This window comes from Neolamprologus multifasciatus, chromosome 8, assembly GCF_963576455.1.
Source record: "Neolamprologus multifasciatus chromosome 8, fNeoMul1.2, whole genome shotgun sequence".
Lineage (NCBI taxonomy): Eukaryota > Metazoa > Chordata > Actinopteri > Cichliformes > Cichlidae > Neolamprologus > Neolamprologus multifasciatus.
In genome coordinates this window covers 27,916,953-27,930,645 of record NC_140446.1, presented here as the reverse complement: position 1 = coordinate 27,930,645, position 13,693 = coordinate 27,916,953, and the positions used below count along the sequence as shown (strand labels likewise).

Sequence of the window (13,693 nt, the reverse complement as noted above, 5' to 3'; positions counted from 1 at the left end):
GGACACCAGGAAAAGAATTGTAGACCTGCACCAGACTGGGAAGAGTGAATCTACAATAGGCAAGCAGCTTGGTGTGAAAAAATCAACTGTGGGAGCAATCATCAGAAAATGGAAGACATACAAGACCACTGATAATCTCCCTCGATCTGGGGCTCCACGCAAGATCTCATCCCGTGGGGTCAAAATGATCATGAGAACGGTGAGCAAAGATCCCAGAACCACACGGGGGGACCTGGTGAATGACCTGCAGAGAGCTGGGACCAAAGTAACAAAGGTCACCATCAGTAACACACTACAACGGCAGGGAATCAAATCCCGCAGTGCCAGACGTGTTCCGCTGCTGAAGCCAGTGCATGTCCAGGCCCGTCTGAAGTTTGCCAGAGAGCACATGGATGATACAGCAGAGGATTGGGAGAATGTCATGTGGTCAGATGAAACCAAAGTAGAACTTTTTGGTATAAACTCAACTCGTCGTGTTTGGAGGAAGAAGAATACTGAGTTGCATCCCAAGAACACCATACCTACTGTGAAGCATGGGGGTGGAAACATCATGCTATGGGGCTGTTTTTCTGCCAAGGGGACAGGACGACTGATCCGTGTTAAGGACAGAATGAATGGGGCCAAGTATCGTGAGATTTTGAGCCAAAACCTCCTTCCATCAGTGAGAACTTTGAAGATGAAACGAGGCTGGGTCTTCCAACATGACAATGATCCAAAACACACCGCCCGGGCAACAAAGGAGTGGCTCTGTAAGAAGCATTTGAAAGTCCTGGAGTGGCCTAGCCAGTCTCCAGACCTCAACCCCATAGAAAATCTGTGGCGGGAGTTGAAAGTCCGTGTTGCTCGGCGACAGCCCCAAAACATCACTGCTCTTGAGAAGATCTGCATGGAGGAATGGGCCAAAATACCAGCTACTGTGTGTGCAAACCTGGTAAAGACCTATAGTAAACGTTTGACCTCTGTTATTGCCAACAAAGGTTATGTTACAAAGTATTGAGTTGTATTTTTGTTATTGACCAAATACTTATTTTCCACCCTGATTTACGAATAAATTCTTTACAAATCCTACCATGTGAATTCATGGATTCTTTTTTCACATTCTGTCTCTCACAGTTGAAGTGTACCTCTGGTGCAAATTACTGACCTCTGTCATCATTTTAAGTGGGGGAACTTGCACAATCGGTGGCTGACTAAATACTTTTTTGCCCCACTGTATAAGCTATATATGATGACAGGAGGTCAGGTTTTGGCTTTCCATGCCCCTCTGATGGACTCATGCTCCTTGCTGTGCACCCCCCTTTAAAAATATCCCCCTGCCTCTTTTTACATTTTAAATCTTTTTTTCTTTGTCCTTCTTTGTTTGTCCACATCCAGTTAAGAAGAAATCGTGATCCCTCTTCTTCTTATAATGAAAGCAACAGTGATGGGCAACATGAATCTGGGCACATGGAGGCACACTCTGCTAAACTTATGAAACTATTATCGCTACATTATTTCATTTGTCACCAGCACGGTCTTTCCTAATGTGCAGTTTTATTTGAAACTTCAGGTTGAACTGGAACACAGTTTCATGTCGTATGAGTGAAATGTGTGTGTCAGCAGGGTGCCAGCCTGAGCATCTTTCTGCAGCAGACAGTGCACTCTGCAGACACACACACTCGCACACACACATGCATGTTATTGTGTCGCAGACCTCGTACAGACTTTTCTAAACAGCTCCAGCCCAAACCTCATTAAGGGAAGCTGCATCCACAACATGTGGTGCTTGTGCAATAACTTGTAAACAAATTAAAAATTAAATTGCACCTACAGGCTTTGAAGCCACATATGCATTTTAATTTGTAGGCCTCCAATTTTTTTTATTAAGAAGTGTTGTCCCTCTATGAGCTCTGATATTCTCAATAACTGCAGATTATGTTGTTGTGCAGGATTACAGTGCAGCTTTGACTTGACATCTTCACTTTGTACAGCGACAAATGAGGCTGGACGCTGTTTGCAAATCTCTTTAACCATTTGGTGTACCTCACAATCATTGTTGGTCACAGGAAATAGTCACCACCCAATGCACCTTCAGTGCAGCTGATTCAGTAAGCTGTAAGCTCTAACAGTCCTCGTGCTGCTCATTACAGTGTGATTGTGATGCTTGCAGGTCTTCAGTGAGCTACAGGAAGAAACAAAGGTTCAATGTTGTGAATCTCAGCTGTGCACTTGTTGCTAGTTTATTGTAAGGAAACCTTAAAAGGATGAGAACAGAGACCGTGGTCACGACATTGATCAGCACTGATCCAGGCCTCAGTCATAATGCCATGCTTTTTCTGACACAGCTTCGATGCTGAGGAGCACATCCACATACTGGAGACAGAGCAGGAACGTTTGCACTAAACTTTAAAGCACATCTCAGATTTTAGGTCCACAGATGGATCCAAGTAAACAGTCACAGAACGACAAGTTCAGCAGTAACATGGTGAGAGGTGTGCAGGCACACTGATGTCCACACCGACCCTTGCACTCACCACCGGATGAAGGAATTTAATTCAGATGCAGATGGACTTGTGGACAGGGAAACATAATGAAGGCGCTCTGAATGGAAAGGCCCCAGAGTGTCTGTCTGACTTACTGCAGAGCTCTTAGATCAGGTGATCTTTTGCTCTTGGCTACACCAAAGTCGCCCGGTCACGACCGCAAACGCCCGGTCGGTTGAGGCCCCTACCCTCAATCTTTTTAAATCTCAAAACACATTTTTACTCATTGGGTATCAACACAGCATGACAGTTATTTATTTACTTAAATATCTGTTACTTGGTATTTGGTATTTTATATTGATGCTATTTTGTTGCATTAATTTTATTGTGTAATTTCTATCTTTGTACAGCACTTTGTGTAATTTCAGCACTTTGGCCAACACTTTTGTTGTAATTAAATGTGTTATATAAATAAATAAACGAACGAAAAGCCATATCCCAAACCTGCTCATGCTAATAAACATTTTTTCAGAGATGGTGAAAACACCAACCGTAATTCACTTCAGCTTTATTTATACAGCGCCAAATCACAACAGCAGTCTTCTCAAGGTGCTTTATATTGTAAGGTCAACCCTACAATAATGCATATAGAGACAAGCCTAACAATCATATGACCCCTTCCTGTTAAAACTCCCTTTTCACAGGAAGAAACCTCCGACAGAACCAGGGACTTTCTAGGCCATCCTGACAGTGATGAAAAACTAGTTCATGCATTTATTACTTCCAGGCTGGACGACTGTAATTCATTATTATCAGGAAGTCCTAAAAACTCACTGAAAAGCCTTCAGCTAATCCAAAATGCTGCAGCAAGAGTCCTGACAGGGACTAGAAAGAGAGAGCATATTTCTCCTGTTTTGGCTTCCTGTTAAATCCAGAATTCAAAATCCTGCTCCTCACATACAAGGTCTTAAATAATCAGGCCCCATCTTATCTTAATGACCTTGTAGTACCATATCACCCTATTAGAGCACTTCACTCTCGCTCTGCAGGCCTACTTGTTGTTCCTAGAGTATTTAAAAGTAGAATGGGAGGCAGAGCCTTCAGTTTTCAGGCCCCTCTTCTGTGGAACCAGCTTCCAGTTTGGATTCAGGAGACAGACACTATCTCTACTTTCAAGATTAGGCTTCAAACTTTCCTTTTTGCTAAAGCATATAGTTAGGGCTGGACCAGGTGACCCTGAATCCTCCCTTAGTTATGCTGCAATAGACGTAGGCTGCCGGGGGATTCCCATGATGCACTGGGTGTTAATAGACCTCTCTGCATGTGATCATTAGTTATTATTAACCTCTGTCTCTCTTCCACAGCATGTCTTTATCCTGTCTTCCTTCTCTCACCCCAACCAATCACAGCAGATGGCCCCGCCCCTCCCTGAGCCTGGTTCTGCTGGAGGTTTCTTCCTGTTAAAAGGGAGTTTTTCCTTCCCACTGTCACCAAAGTGCTTGCTCATAGGGGGTCATATGATTGTTGGGTTTTTCTCTGTATGTATTATTGTGCGATCTACTGAGCAACATAAAGCGGCTTGAGGTGACTGCTGTTGTGATTTGGCGCTGTCTAAATAAAGCTGAATTGAATAAGTTATAAAGAAACAGCTGTCACCTTCCCCTAAAGTCTCAGCATTTCCTGATATCTTATAAATAATTCTTTTCAACAGGTTTTTGCTGTGCAGAAGAAAAGAAATACATTTGACAAAATACAATCTTGAAACCATTCAGCATTTTCTGGCCAGCTTAATGAACCTGGTGTAGTGACACACTGTGGCTTATGTCAGTACTAAGATGCTCTTTAGATTTAAATTGAACTTCAAATGTAAAGAATTTCCCAAATATGGGAACGATAAAGTGTTTATCTTTACTGAGAGCTAATAATCACCCATCTGTTACATGAACACCAAATGTGCAAAGTTTGTTATGAACCTTTGCAGGCTTATTAAGTCCAGTCCAGATGAGCCTGGTTTCCCTGCATGCAGACAGGCTCTCAGCCATTTTAGCAGCCACTCTGTAACGGGACGCTGCTGAACTGTCACCCCTCAGTGAGTGAGCACAGTGCATAGCTTTATAAAACAGCACATTTGGAGAGCATAGATGGTCTTTCATTCCACTGTAGCTTTAAGTTAATGCTATATGAAAAACATAATGTAAACTATCACAGATAAGACTCACACTTTGTCGTCTGAATGTCTCCTAACCAGAGATGGGCAGTAACGCTTTACTTGTAACGTGTTACTGTAATCTGATTACTTTTTTCAAGTAACGAGTAAAGTAAGGGATTACTATCGCAAAAACGGTAATTAGATTACCGTTACTTTCCCGTAGGAACGCTGCGTTACTACGTTACTAAAACCGTGATTTTTTTGCGAGAATGTCTCATGACAGTGACGTAAGCGAGTGCGACGTTCGTGACAACAGCTGTGTGCAGATCAACAATGGATCATATATCGAGTGCAGAGAGAGTATGAGTGTGCAGCGTTTAAAGCGTGGAAGTACTGACCTTACTTTGAGTTTGATTCCATAAAAAGTGACAAAAACATTAGTGTCCGTTGTGCGTGGGAAGAAAACTTCTTTTTACAGCGAAAAAACCCTAAACTTCCGAAGCTAAGCACCGAGTAGCTACGACGTAATGGGAAACTCACAGAGAAACTCGCGGATTCTTCCACTGACCGCTGCACACCTGCACCAGGGTAACCCTCCGCCTACCCCACTCCTGCTTTACAGGTGAAAATAGAGCAACAGGACCGCTAGTCTTTGACTTTATTTATTTTCTGCTGTGTTTTACTTGCATCTATTTGAAAGACTGAGTGTAAACACAAGAAATGTTTTATTTTATGTGCTGGAATGTGCAGAAAATAGGTTTAAATGTTAAACTAATTTCTTCCAGTCAGAGAATGTTGCAGATAATTACATTTTTGCTTGATGCATAAAGTTAAAAGATTAAAACTAATAAAACAAGTTTTAAAAAGAGACTTTTCCATTTGATTACATTTTGTATGATGATTATGCAGAAAAAGTAGAATTGGGCTGAAAGATCTATCACTTTATCACCTATTCAGGTTATACATCGTGTTTTTAAAAAGTAACTAAGTAATTAATTACTTTTGAAAATAAGTAATCAGTAAAGTAACGGGATTACTTTTTGGGGAAGTAATCAGTAATTAGTTACTGATTACTTTTGTCAAGTAACTTGACCAACACTGCAGTCCTGGCACATAGATGCCAGGACTGCACACCAGAGTAACAGGGTGTCTGACACGGGCTCTGGCTGGCAGACTAAGACGAACACACAGGCTGAACTCACTCACCCTGCAGTGCACAGATGGACACACGGACAGGCCTTCAATGACCAACGGTCTCCGAGGACAAACTTACTGCCCATTTGCAGCCGTGTGCACACACACCAGGCACAGCCACAATCACAGACGTTGACACACAGTCACTGAGTGGGCTGTTGTGGGACATTCGGTCTTTACAGATGGACTCGCAGTGCCATTAGGAGACATGAAGGGACATGGCATCATTAATAATACAGCCAAAAGCCTGCTCAAAGGACCTGGGTTTACCATTAACAAGCTGCCAAGATGGCACACACACACACACACACACACACACACACACATGCAGTGGTTGGATACACACTCCCTACTGTACGAAACTTTGGCTCTCATAATGTCAGGAAGGATTTAGATATTTTTTGTAAATATCTTACACACACACACACACACACACACCATCATCATCATCATCATCATCATCATCATCATCAGTCTCGTCATCACCATCTAGCTCCTACAGGCAGCAGATGGTGTGGTGGCCATCAGGTACAGTAGCAGCCTCCTCTTACCGTTACAGCATGCTAACTGCTCTCAGTCAAGTCAGCACCTCGCTATATTCAGAGGCACGGTGCATTCCTTTGTCTGCGCCATATTGGATTATGTGCATGTGTTAAGACTGTACGACAGAAAGTAGAAGGCAATGACAATCCCTGTCTTTACATTAACTCCAGTTCTACAGCAAACATCCTGTGCTGAGTAATAACAAAACAAGAACTTAGAGAACAAGATCAGCACAGGTGAAAGTGTTCGGATGGACCCGGGGTGAGAAACATGAGTCTCTGGACGAGGAGTAAACTGCTGATTCTCTAGAGGAGCTGCCACAGCGGAAGAAAGTCAAGGTTTAGAGATAACTGTTCCAAAAACAGTCTTAGAAATATTCAGTTCAGCTGAACAGGCTGTCACAAGTGTGTGAGAACCCTGTTTTTGCATAATGGTGACCAAAAAACACTTCTGGTTTTCACAATCACCGTCTCAGAACTTAAGAATTTCTGAGAACTTCACCATTGTTCATTCGACAGTGGAGTTCCTCCACCTTTTGTCATGGCACTCAGATTAACAACTGATCTGCAGTCAATCACCCGTCACTCCCACACTGTGTGACGGGTGAGCAGATCACACTATACTCACGGTATTCTTAATCAGTGCTCGGCGGACCTTTTTGTCAGACCTGGCTGGAGTCAGATACATGCAGCACAGATGCTGTTCAATCCCAAACTTCGACTATGATGGAGACAAACTTTCTGACAGAATAACTCGAAGCTGTAATGTTTGACATTTTTGAACTGGTTTTTAAAATGAGTTTGTTTTCATGGCTTCATTGAGTCTGTTGTAAAGGACGTTACTCCATCACGGCCATCAGAGCCCATCACGTGGCGGCTCTTCGCTCCCTTGCTGAACGTGTTACTGCTGAGCTCTGCTTTCTGCTGAAGGAGATTTCAATGTAAGACACAGCGTGGCTACTGCAGTGAGCACAAGCACAAATTGCTGAGTGGCTGGGCTCCCTTGACTGCTGATATTCGTGTTTGTCATTTACCCAGAGGCTTTAGTTTGCTTCGCCTGTTTACCCAGCAAATCCAAAGCAAACTATCAGACTTACACTTCAAAGAGATGCTCATTTCCTGCTGCTGCTCATTTGCATATTTCAACTTGCACCCTGCTGTGTCCCAAATTGACTCAGCAAACAGATCCAGGATCAGAACATCCACAAACACTCCGGCTCTTTATTTATTAGTAATAAAACATGCGGTTACAGTAATATCATTATTGGCCTTCTCTGCTGGCTGGTGTTTGGACCCAACTTTTATTATAATGCTACATTATTGTTTTGTTGTTCTGATGTCAGCTCATAATGAAAACATGCTTATATATGAATGAGAACATTAATTAATGAGCGTCAGCATGCATGGTGTTTCTGGGACAATCCCCACAAAATGAGCCAGAAGTCTGGGCTCAAATTGTGGTCATAAATAGTTTGTACTTGCAAATCAGATTTGTGTGCGTAAAAAAGATTTGTGTGTGGACCAAAAAATACGTGTGAAACTCTGCACTCAAGTTTCAAGTTACAAGTACGAATTTTGAACCTATTTTTCTTCCTTTCATCTGATTGGCCAATGTCATGTCAATCACAAATTTAGCTATCCAATCAGAGAACAGATGGGTTTGGCTGTCAGAGGGGTGCTTTATGGAGCTTCAGGCCCTGAGGGAATAAATACCCTTTTACATGCCGGCCCAGCGTTTTTCTTCATCACCATGAAGGAAAACAGTCTGTGGTCTCAGTTTGGTGATTTTTGTGTCACAGGTTTACCTGCTTCCTCCAGAGCCTTTTCAACAGCGCTGCGGACCTGGGGGGGAGGCGGGGGCAGAGTTCCATCTCTGACATAAAGTCATGGAAACGACGAGGAGCAGGTGCATCTAGTGCAGGTAGAGCTGCTGCAAAAACCCACAGAGCTCAGCAGCCAGCAACAAGCTCTGGATCCTTGGCTTTTAGTTAGCAGTTAGCATTAGCAGCACATGCTGCGTCTGATGTGAAAGGACCTTCATGCTGTGACTCACAGCCATGGTCCCGGGTCAGCCCTGACTTTGTGTTAAACTAATCTTAAAGTAATGATGGTGTTTCTAACCACTGATATACAACTTCATCCTTTCAACAGCTGCTGAAAGTTAGGGGACCTAGCTGCTATCGGATATTTAAAGGGCCTTGGAGTTCGCCTTGTAATCGGAAGGTTGCTGGTTCGAGCCCCGGCTTGGACAGTCTCGGTCGTTGTGTCCTTGGGCAAGACGCTTCACCCGTTGCCTACTGGTGGTGGTCAGAGGGCCCGGTGGCGCCAGTGTCCGGCAGCCTCGCCTCTGTCAGTGCGCCCCAGGGTGGCTGTGGCTACAATGTAGCTGCCATCACCAGTGTGTAAATGGGTGGATGACTGGATGTGTAAAGCGCTTTGGGGTCCTTAGAGACTAGTAAAGCGCTATACAAATACAGACCATTTTGACGTGACGCCGCAGTGCATTGTGGGATCGCGGCGCCATGTTAGAAGGCCACGAATCAAAACAAACACACTGTGTTGGAAGCAGGACTGCGAGAGCCAAGCTTAAAGTCAGCGCAAAAGACAAAGGGCTGTATCGCGACCGACTGCCCAGACTCCAAGAGACGGTACTTGGAAAAAATAACGTGCATCGGTAATGTGGACCCGTATGAAATAAGGCAGTGGAGTGGAAACCCAGACGACCTACCACCGTTGTCCTATCCTGATATCGTCGCGTACCTTGTCTGTGGAGTCAGCGCATACACAGCAAATCAGTTTAGGAATTATACGTCCCTGGAGGCGCACATCCAACTCACAAACGACTGGGTGCAACATTTGTCCATTTTAAGCCTCCATTCTTGTTGGCAAATACTTCTCCAAACAAACTGCTGCTCTAAAAAAGTAGTAGTGTTTCATTTTGTGGTTCACGGTTGATGCCAGCTGTGCGTTGCCATGTAAATAGTTTGCATTTCATGTGTATGTGCTTGCTAAGTACATGTGAACAGATCTTGAATAAAAACAACCAAAACATACTTTTCTATTTATTGAAACCATTTTACAGGAAGTAGAATTATTTACAATGAACTGTACATGCAACACAGCAGTTTTATGAATATTCAACAAGGTTTGACAAAGACACTGGGGCACATATTCACCAAAACACAGCAAACCTTAACAATCTTATCAAGCAGTGTCTTCACCCTCACATGATATAAGTAATCGGATTAGCATTGTAGTGTGTAGCATTTTGAACTTGTTACGCAAACTACCTGTTACTCACTCGACATGAATTCTCAGGTGGGCACTAAAAGCCTATTAAGTTGGTGTTGAAGTCGCCAGCAACAATAAAAGCAGCCTCGGGGTGTTTATCCTGGTGTTTGTTAATGGCTAACCTAGCATTAGCGTCAGGGGGGATATACACTGCAGTGAGTATGATAGAGGTGAGTTCTCTGGGGAGATAGTAAGGTCTGCATTTGACCATTAAAACTCCGCATTAGCTGAGCAGTGACTCTCGTAGTGGAGTTCATGCACCAAGCATTGTTAATAAATGCACAAACCTCCACCTCTGGTCTTGCCGGAGTCGTCTGCTAGTCTGTCAGCATGTAGCATCCTGCTAACTCAACAGCATTGTCATGTTGGTCCACTCCATTTCCATTTCCTCCACATCTGTAGAGAATTGATGATCTGCAGATTGACTGGTTGTTGAGCACTACAGGCCTCATTCACACACACATTCATGCATGAACTTTTTAATGGCATGTGTTAGTGCAGAGGTTCCCAAAGTGTGGGACGCTGAGCCATTGCAGGGGGGCGTGGTATGAAAGGAAAAAAAAAAGACTTGGACACTGCTAGCATCATGGACAGGTTTTTGACGGGGCTCCCACACAAACGCAAAGCAGGAGATGAAGCATCACCAAATATGTTTTGCAAACCAACTTCATTCTAAGCCAAACACTAAATATGGTGAAGCAAATCTTCCCTTTGGCTTCACCTGCACGAGGTAGGTCTCCCTGCAGGATTAGTTTCCCTGCGTCGGGAGCAGCGCTGGGCTGTTTAAATCACAGACAAACAGGATCCAACAGTTGTTTATGTTTTTAAACCCATTTTGCACAGAGAGGCATTTTTTGAAAAATGTATTGATAGCAATGTTGAATGTTATTACACAGGAAAAAACAACTACACGTAAAATAAACCCAGCGTGACGCCTCTGCTTTTGTAAATGAAGGGACAGTAACTGTGTGTAAAACCTGCAGACAGTCAGATTACCAGCATTTTGTCTCAATCTGCCATTCTGCAACTCATCTCATGTAAACAATAAGGTGGCCACAGCGTGACGTGAAAAAGGCACATACCTTTGACGTTGCGTGACAAACTCTGTATTCCTTGTCCGCAAGTAAACGCAAAAAACAGCGTTTTAAAAACAAATCTCTGTTTTCGGTGATTCGAAACGCCGTTTACGTGTGAACGAAACAGCTGCGTTTTCAAAAATACCCGTTTAAGTGTGGACGTAGCGTACCTGAAACTTCTTGCAGTTTACTTTTATTTGATTAATTGTTGACTAAATGTTTCAGGTTTTGAAATAAACAGCAAATGAGTTTGAAAACAAAATATGGGTGTGTAAACTCTGCAGCTCACAGGCCTGAAGAAATGATTTCAGTCTATATTAGACAGATTTGAAACAATTATGATCGGGGCCAATGCAGGAGGTGCTGAGAATTTAGGATGGAGGGTTTGGAGGGGTCTCTCTTCTCAGAGGGCCACATGAATCAGTTATTGCATCCTGTTGCCTTTATCATTCATCACTTACCTTTGTGAGAGGAAGAAGTGTTTGAAGTGTGTTTGCTTAGCCTTCTGCTGCTTCCTCCTTGTTCTTGTAGTTTTTCCTTCTCTTTCTTCAACAAGCCGTTCTGTTAGTATCATTATGAGACTCGACTGACTTTGAGAGAGAGATCAAACTGCTGAACATCTCACAGGAGAGCTTGGAGCACTGTTTAGCTCTTCATCTGCTGTAAGTCCCTGAAGCTAGGCTTGTTCACTGCATGGCTTTCTGATACAGCAGTGAGCAGCTGCTAACACCTACAGTTTCAATTAAGGAACATCCTCCACCGCGGCTTCAACCTGCCATCTACACATCTCTGAGAGGCCTGTGACTTTAAAGCATCACAGTGAGTGAGACAGCTGTTATGACATGCATCATGCAAGGAAAACGGCACCACTGAATTTCTGTTTGCAAGAAGGAACGATTTAATTTAAACAGACGAAGCAAAACTAAAGGTCTGCAGGACTAATGAACACACACACACACTCTGCCCTCCTATTACCAGGAAGCAGGGACTGGAAAGCTGCACTCACTCCCAGCCTGTTAGATGAAGCCCCGAGCAATCATCCATCACCTCACCTGGCGCACCTGAGAGAGGGAGGAACTGGATGGGTGAGGGAGGGAGAGAGCAGAGCAGCAGAGAGAGGAATAGAGGAAACACAACAGGAGGGCGAATAACAACAGTGTCATTTTTGTTGTGTGTGTGCGGCTCTTTAGCTGGATGTGTGTTAATTGGGCAACCCGCAGATTATTTCTGACAAGGATGGAGTGTGATGTGCCGGCTAATTTGGCCTGCTTGACATTTTCACACTATGTGATAAGAGACAAAGTAGACTGGCTGACAGCATCAATCTTTTACTTACTGCTGCAGATAAAACCATTAATTCTTGTTAATTAATGAGTGTGTGAGCCTAGAGGGGAGAGGGTGGGGGCAAGGAGGCACATCTGCATGCACTGAGACACACACACACACACACACACACAGACACACACACACACACGCACACGCACACGCACACACACGCACACACACACACACACGCACACACACACACATGCACACACACACACACACACACACACACACACACACACACACACACACACACTCCTCGTGCCTACGGTACGACAGCTTTTCTCCGTGCCCCTGGTACACTGAGCAGAAACACTTTGCCACACACACAGTTATGTTAGAATTTTTTAATCCCTCAGTCATTATAAGATGAATATAAAATGACAGTACATCACATTTTTTAAGATAATAAAAACGATCATATCAATAAGTTTTTATATTCTGGGATTATTTGTATCCAGTGCTCCATGACCACGATGAAAACCACATTGTTCCTCCTGTATCTGGGGTTCAACCGATGGACCGACTCTCCTCTTCAGCACCCTGGCATAGACCTTCCCAGGGAGGCGAGGAGTGTGTTCCCCCTGTAGTGGGAAGTGTATTCCCCCTGTAGTGGGAAGTGTGTTCCCCCTGTAGTGGGACACCCTCCGGTCCCCCTTCTTAAAGATCGGAACCACCCACCCCCCGGTCTGCCAGTCCAGGGGTACCGCTCCTGATCTCCATGCAACATTGTAGGGGCGTGTCAACCAAGACAACCAAGACAGAGTTGTTTAACTGCCTCAGTGACCTCGCTCTCGGAGATTGGCGGGACATCCCCCTCATCCCCAGACTCTGCTTCCTCCATGGAAGATGTGCCGCCCCACAATTTTCTCAGTCGAAGTCAGCAGCGCTGCACCCGCACAATAAACATTCAAGGTAGAGCACATTTCTCCTCCTGAGTCCCCTGACGGTTTGCCAGAATCTCTTTGAGGCGGTCTGAAAGTCTTTTTCCATGGCTTCTCCAAACTCCTCCCACACCTGGGTTTTTGCTTCAGTCATTCCCCGAGCTGCATTACGCTTGGCCTGTCGGTACCTATGAGCTGCCTACGGTAGGACTCCTTCTTCAGCCTGGTGGCTCCCTTCACCCCTGGTGTCCACCATTTGGTTCGGGGTTACCACCATGACAGGCACCAACCGCCTTGCGGCCACAGCTCAATGCAGCAGCTTCACCAATGGAGATGCTGAACATGGTCCATCCGGACTCAATGCCCCCAGTCTCCCTCGGGATGGTGTTGAGGCTCTGCCCGAGGTGTGCGTTGAAAATCTTGTGCACTGGGGCCTCTGACAGGCGTTCCCAGCACCCCCTCACTATATGTTAAGGTACACCAGGTCCTCCCCCGCCACCTGATCCAACTCACCACCAGGTGGTGATCAGTTGACAGCTCAGCCCCTCTCTTTACCCGAGTGTCCAGAACATATGGCCGCATATCTGATCGATCACTGACCTGCAGCTGAGAGCGTCCTGGTGCCACGTGCACTTATAGACACTCTTATGTTCAAACATGGTGTTCATTATGGCCAAACTGTGGTTTGCACAGAAGTCCAACAACAAAACACCGCTCGGGTTCAGATCAGGGAGGCCGTTCCTCCCAATCACGCCCCTCCAGGACTCAC

General features: G+C 44.6%; 1 protein-coding gene and 1 long non-coding RNA gene across 4 annotated transcripts in view; one reads left to right on the top strand and one right to left on the bottom strand.

Annotated features, from left to right (window-relative positions):
- Positions 1-12,630, bottom strand: part of LOC146513266 (uncharacterized) — a 242,356-nt gene extending 229,726 nt beyond the window's left edge. Inside the window, exon 1 of the long non-coding RNA XR_014875869.1 lies at positions 12,259-12,630. This is a non-coding gene — a long non-coding RNA (uncharacterized LOC146513266). The remainder of the gene's footprint in view (positions 1-12,258) is intronic.
- Positions 1-13,693, top strand: part of rbfox3a (RNA binding fox-1 homolog 3a) — a 518,942-nt gene that overhangs the window by 89,863 nt on the left and 415,386 nt on the right. The gene's annotated exons all lie outside the window — the stretch shown is intronic.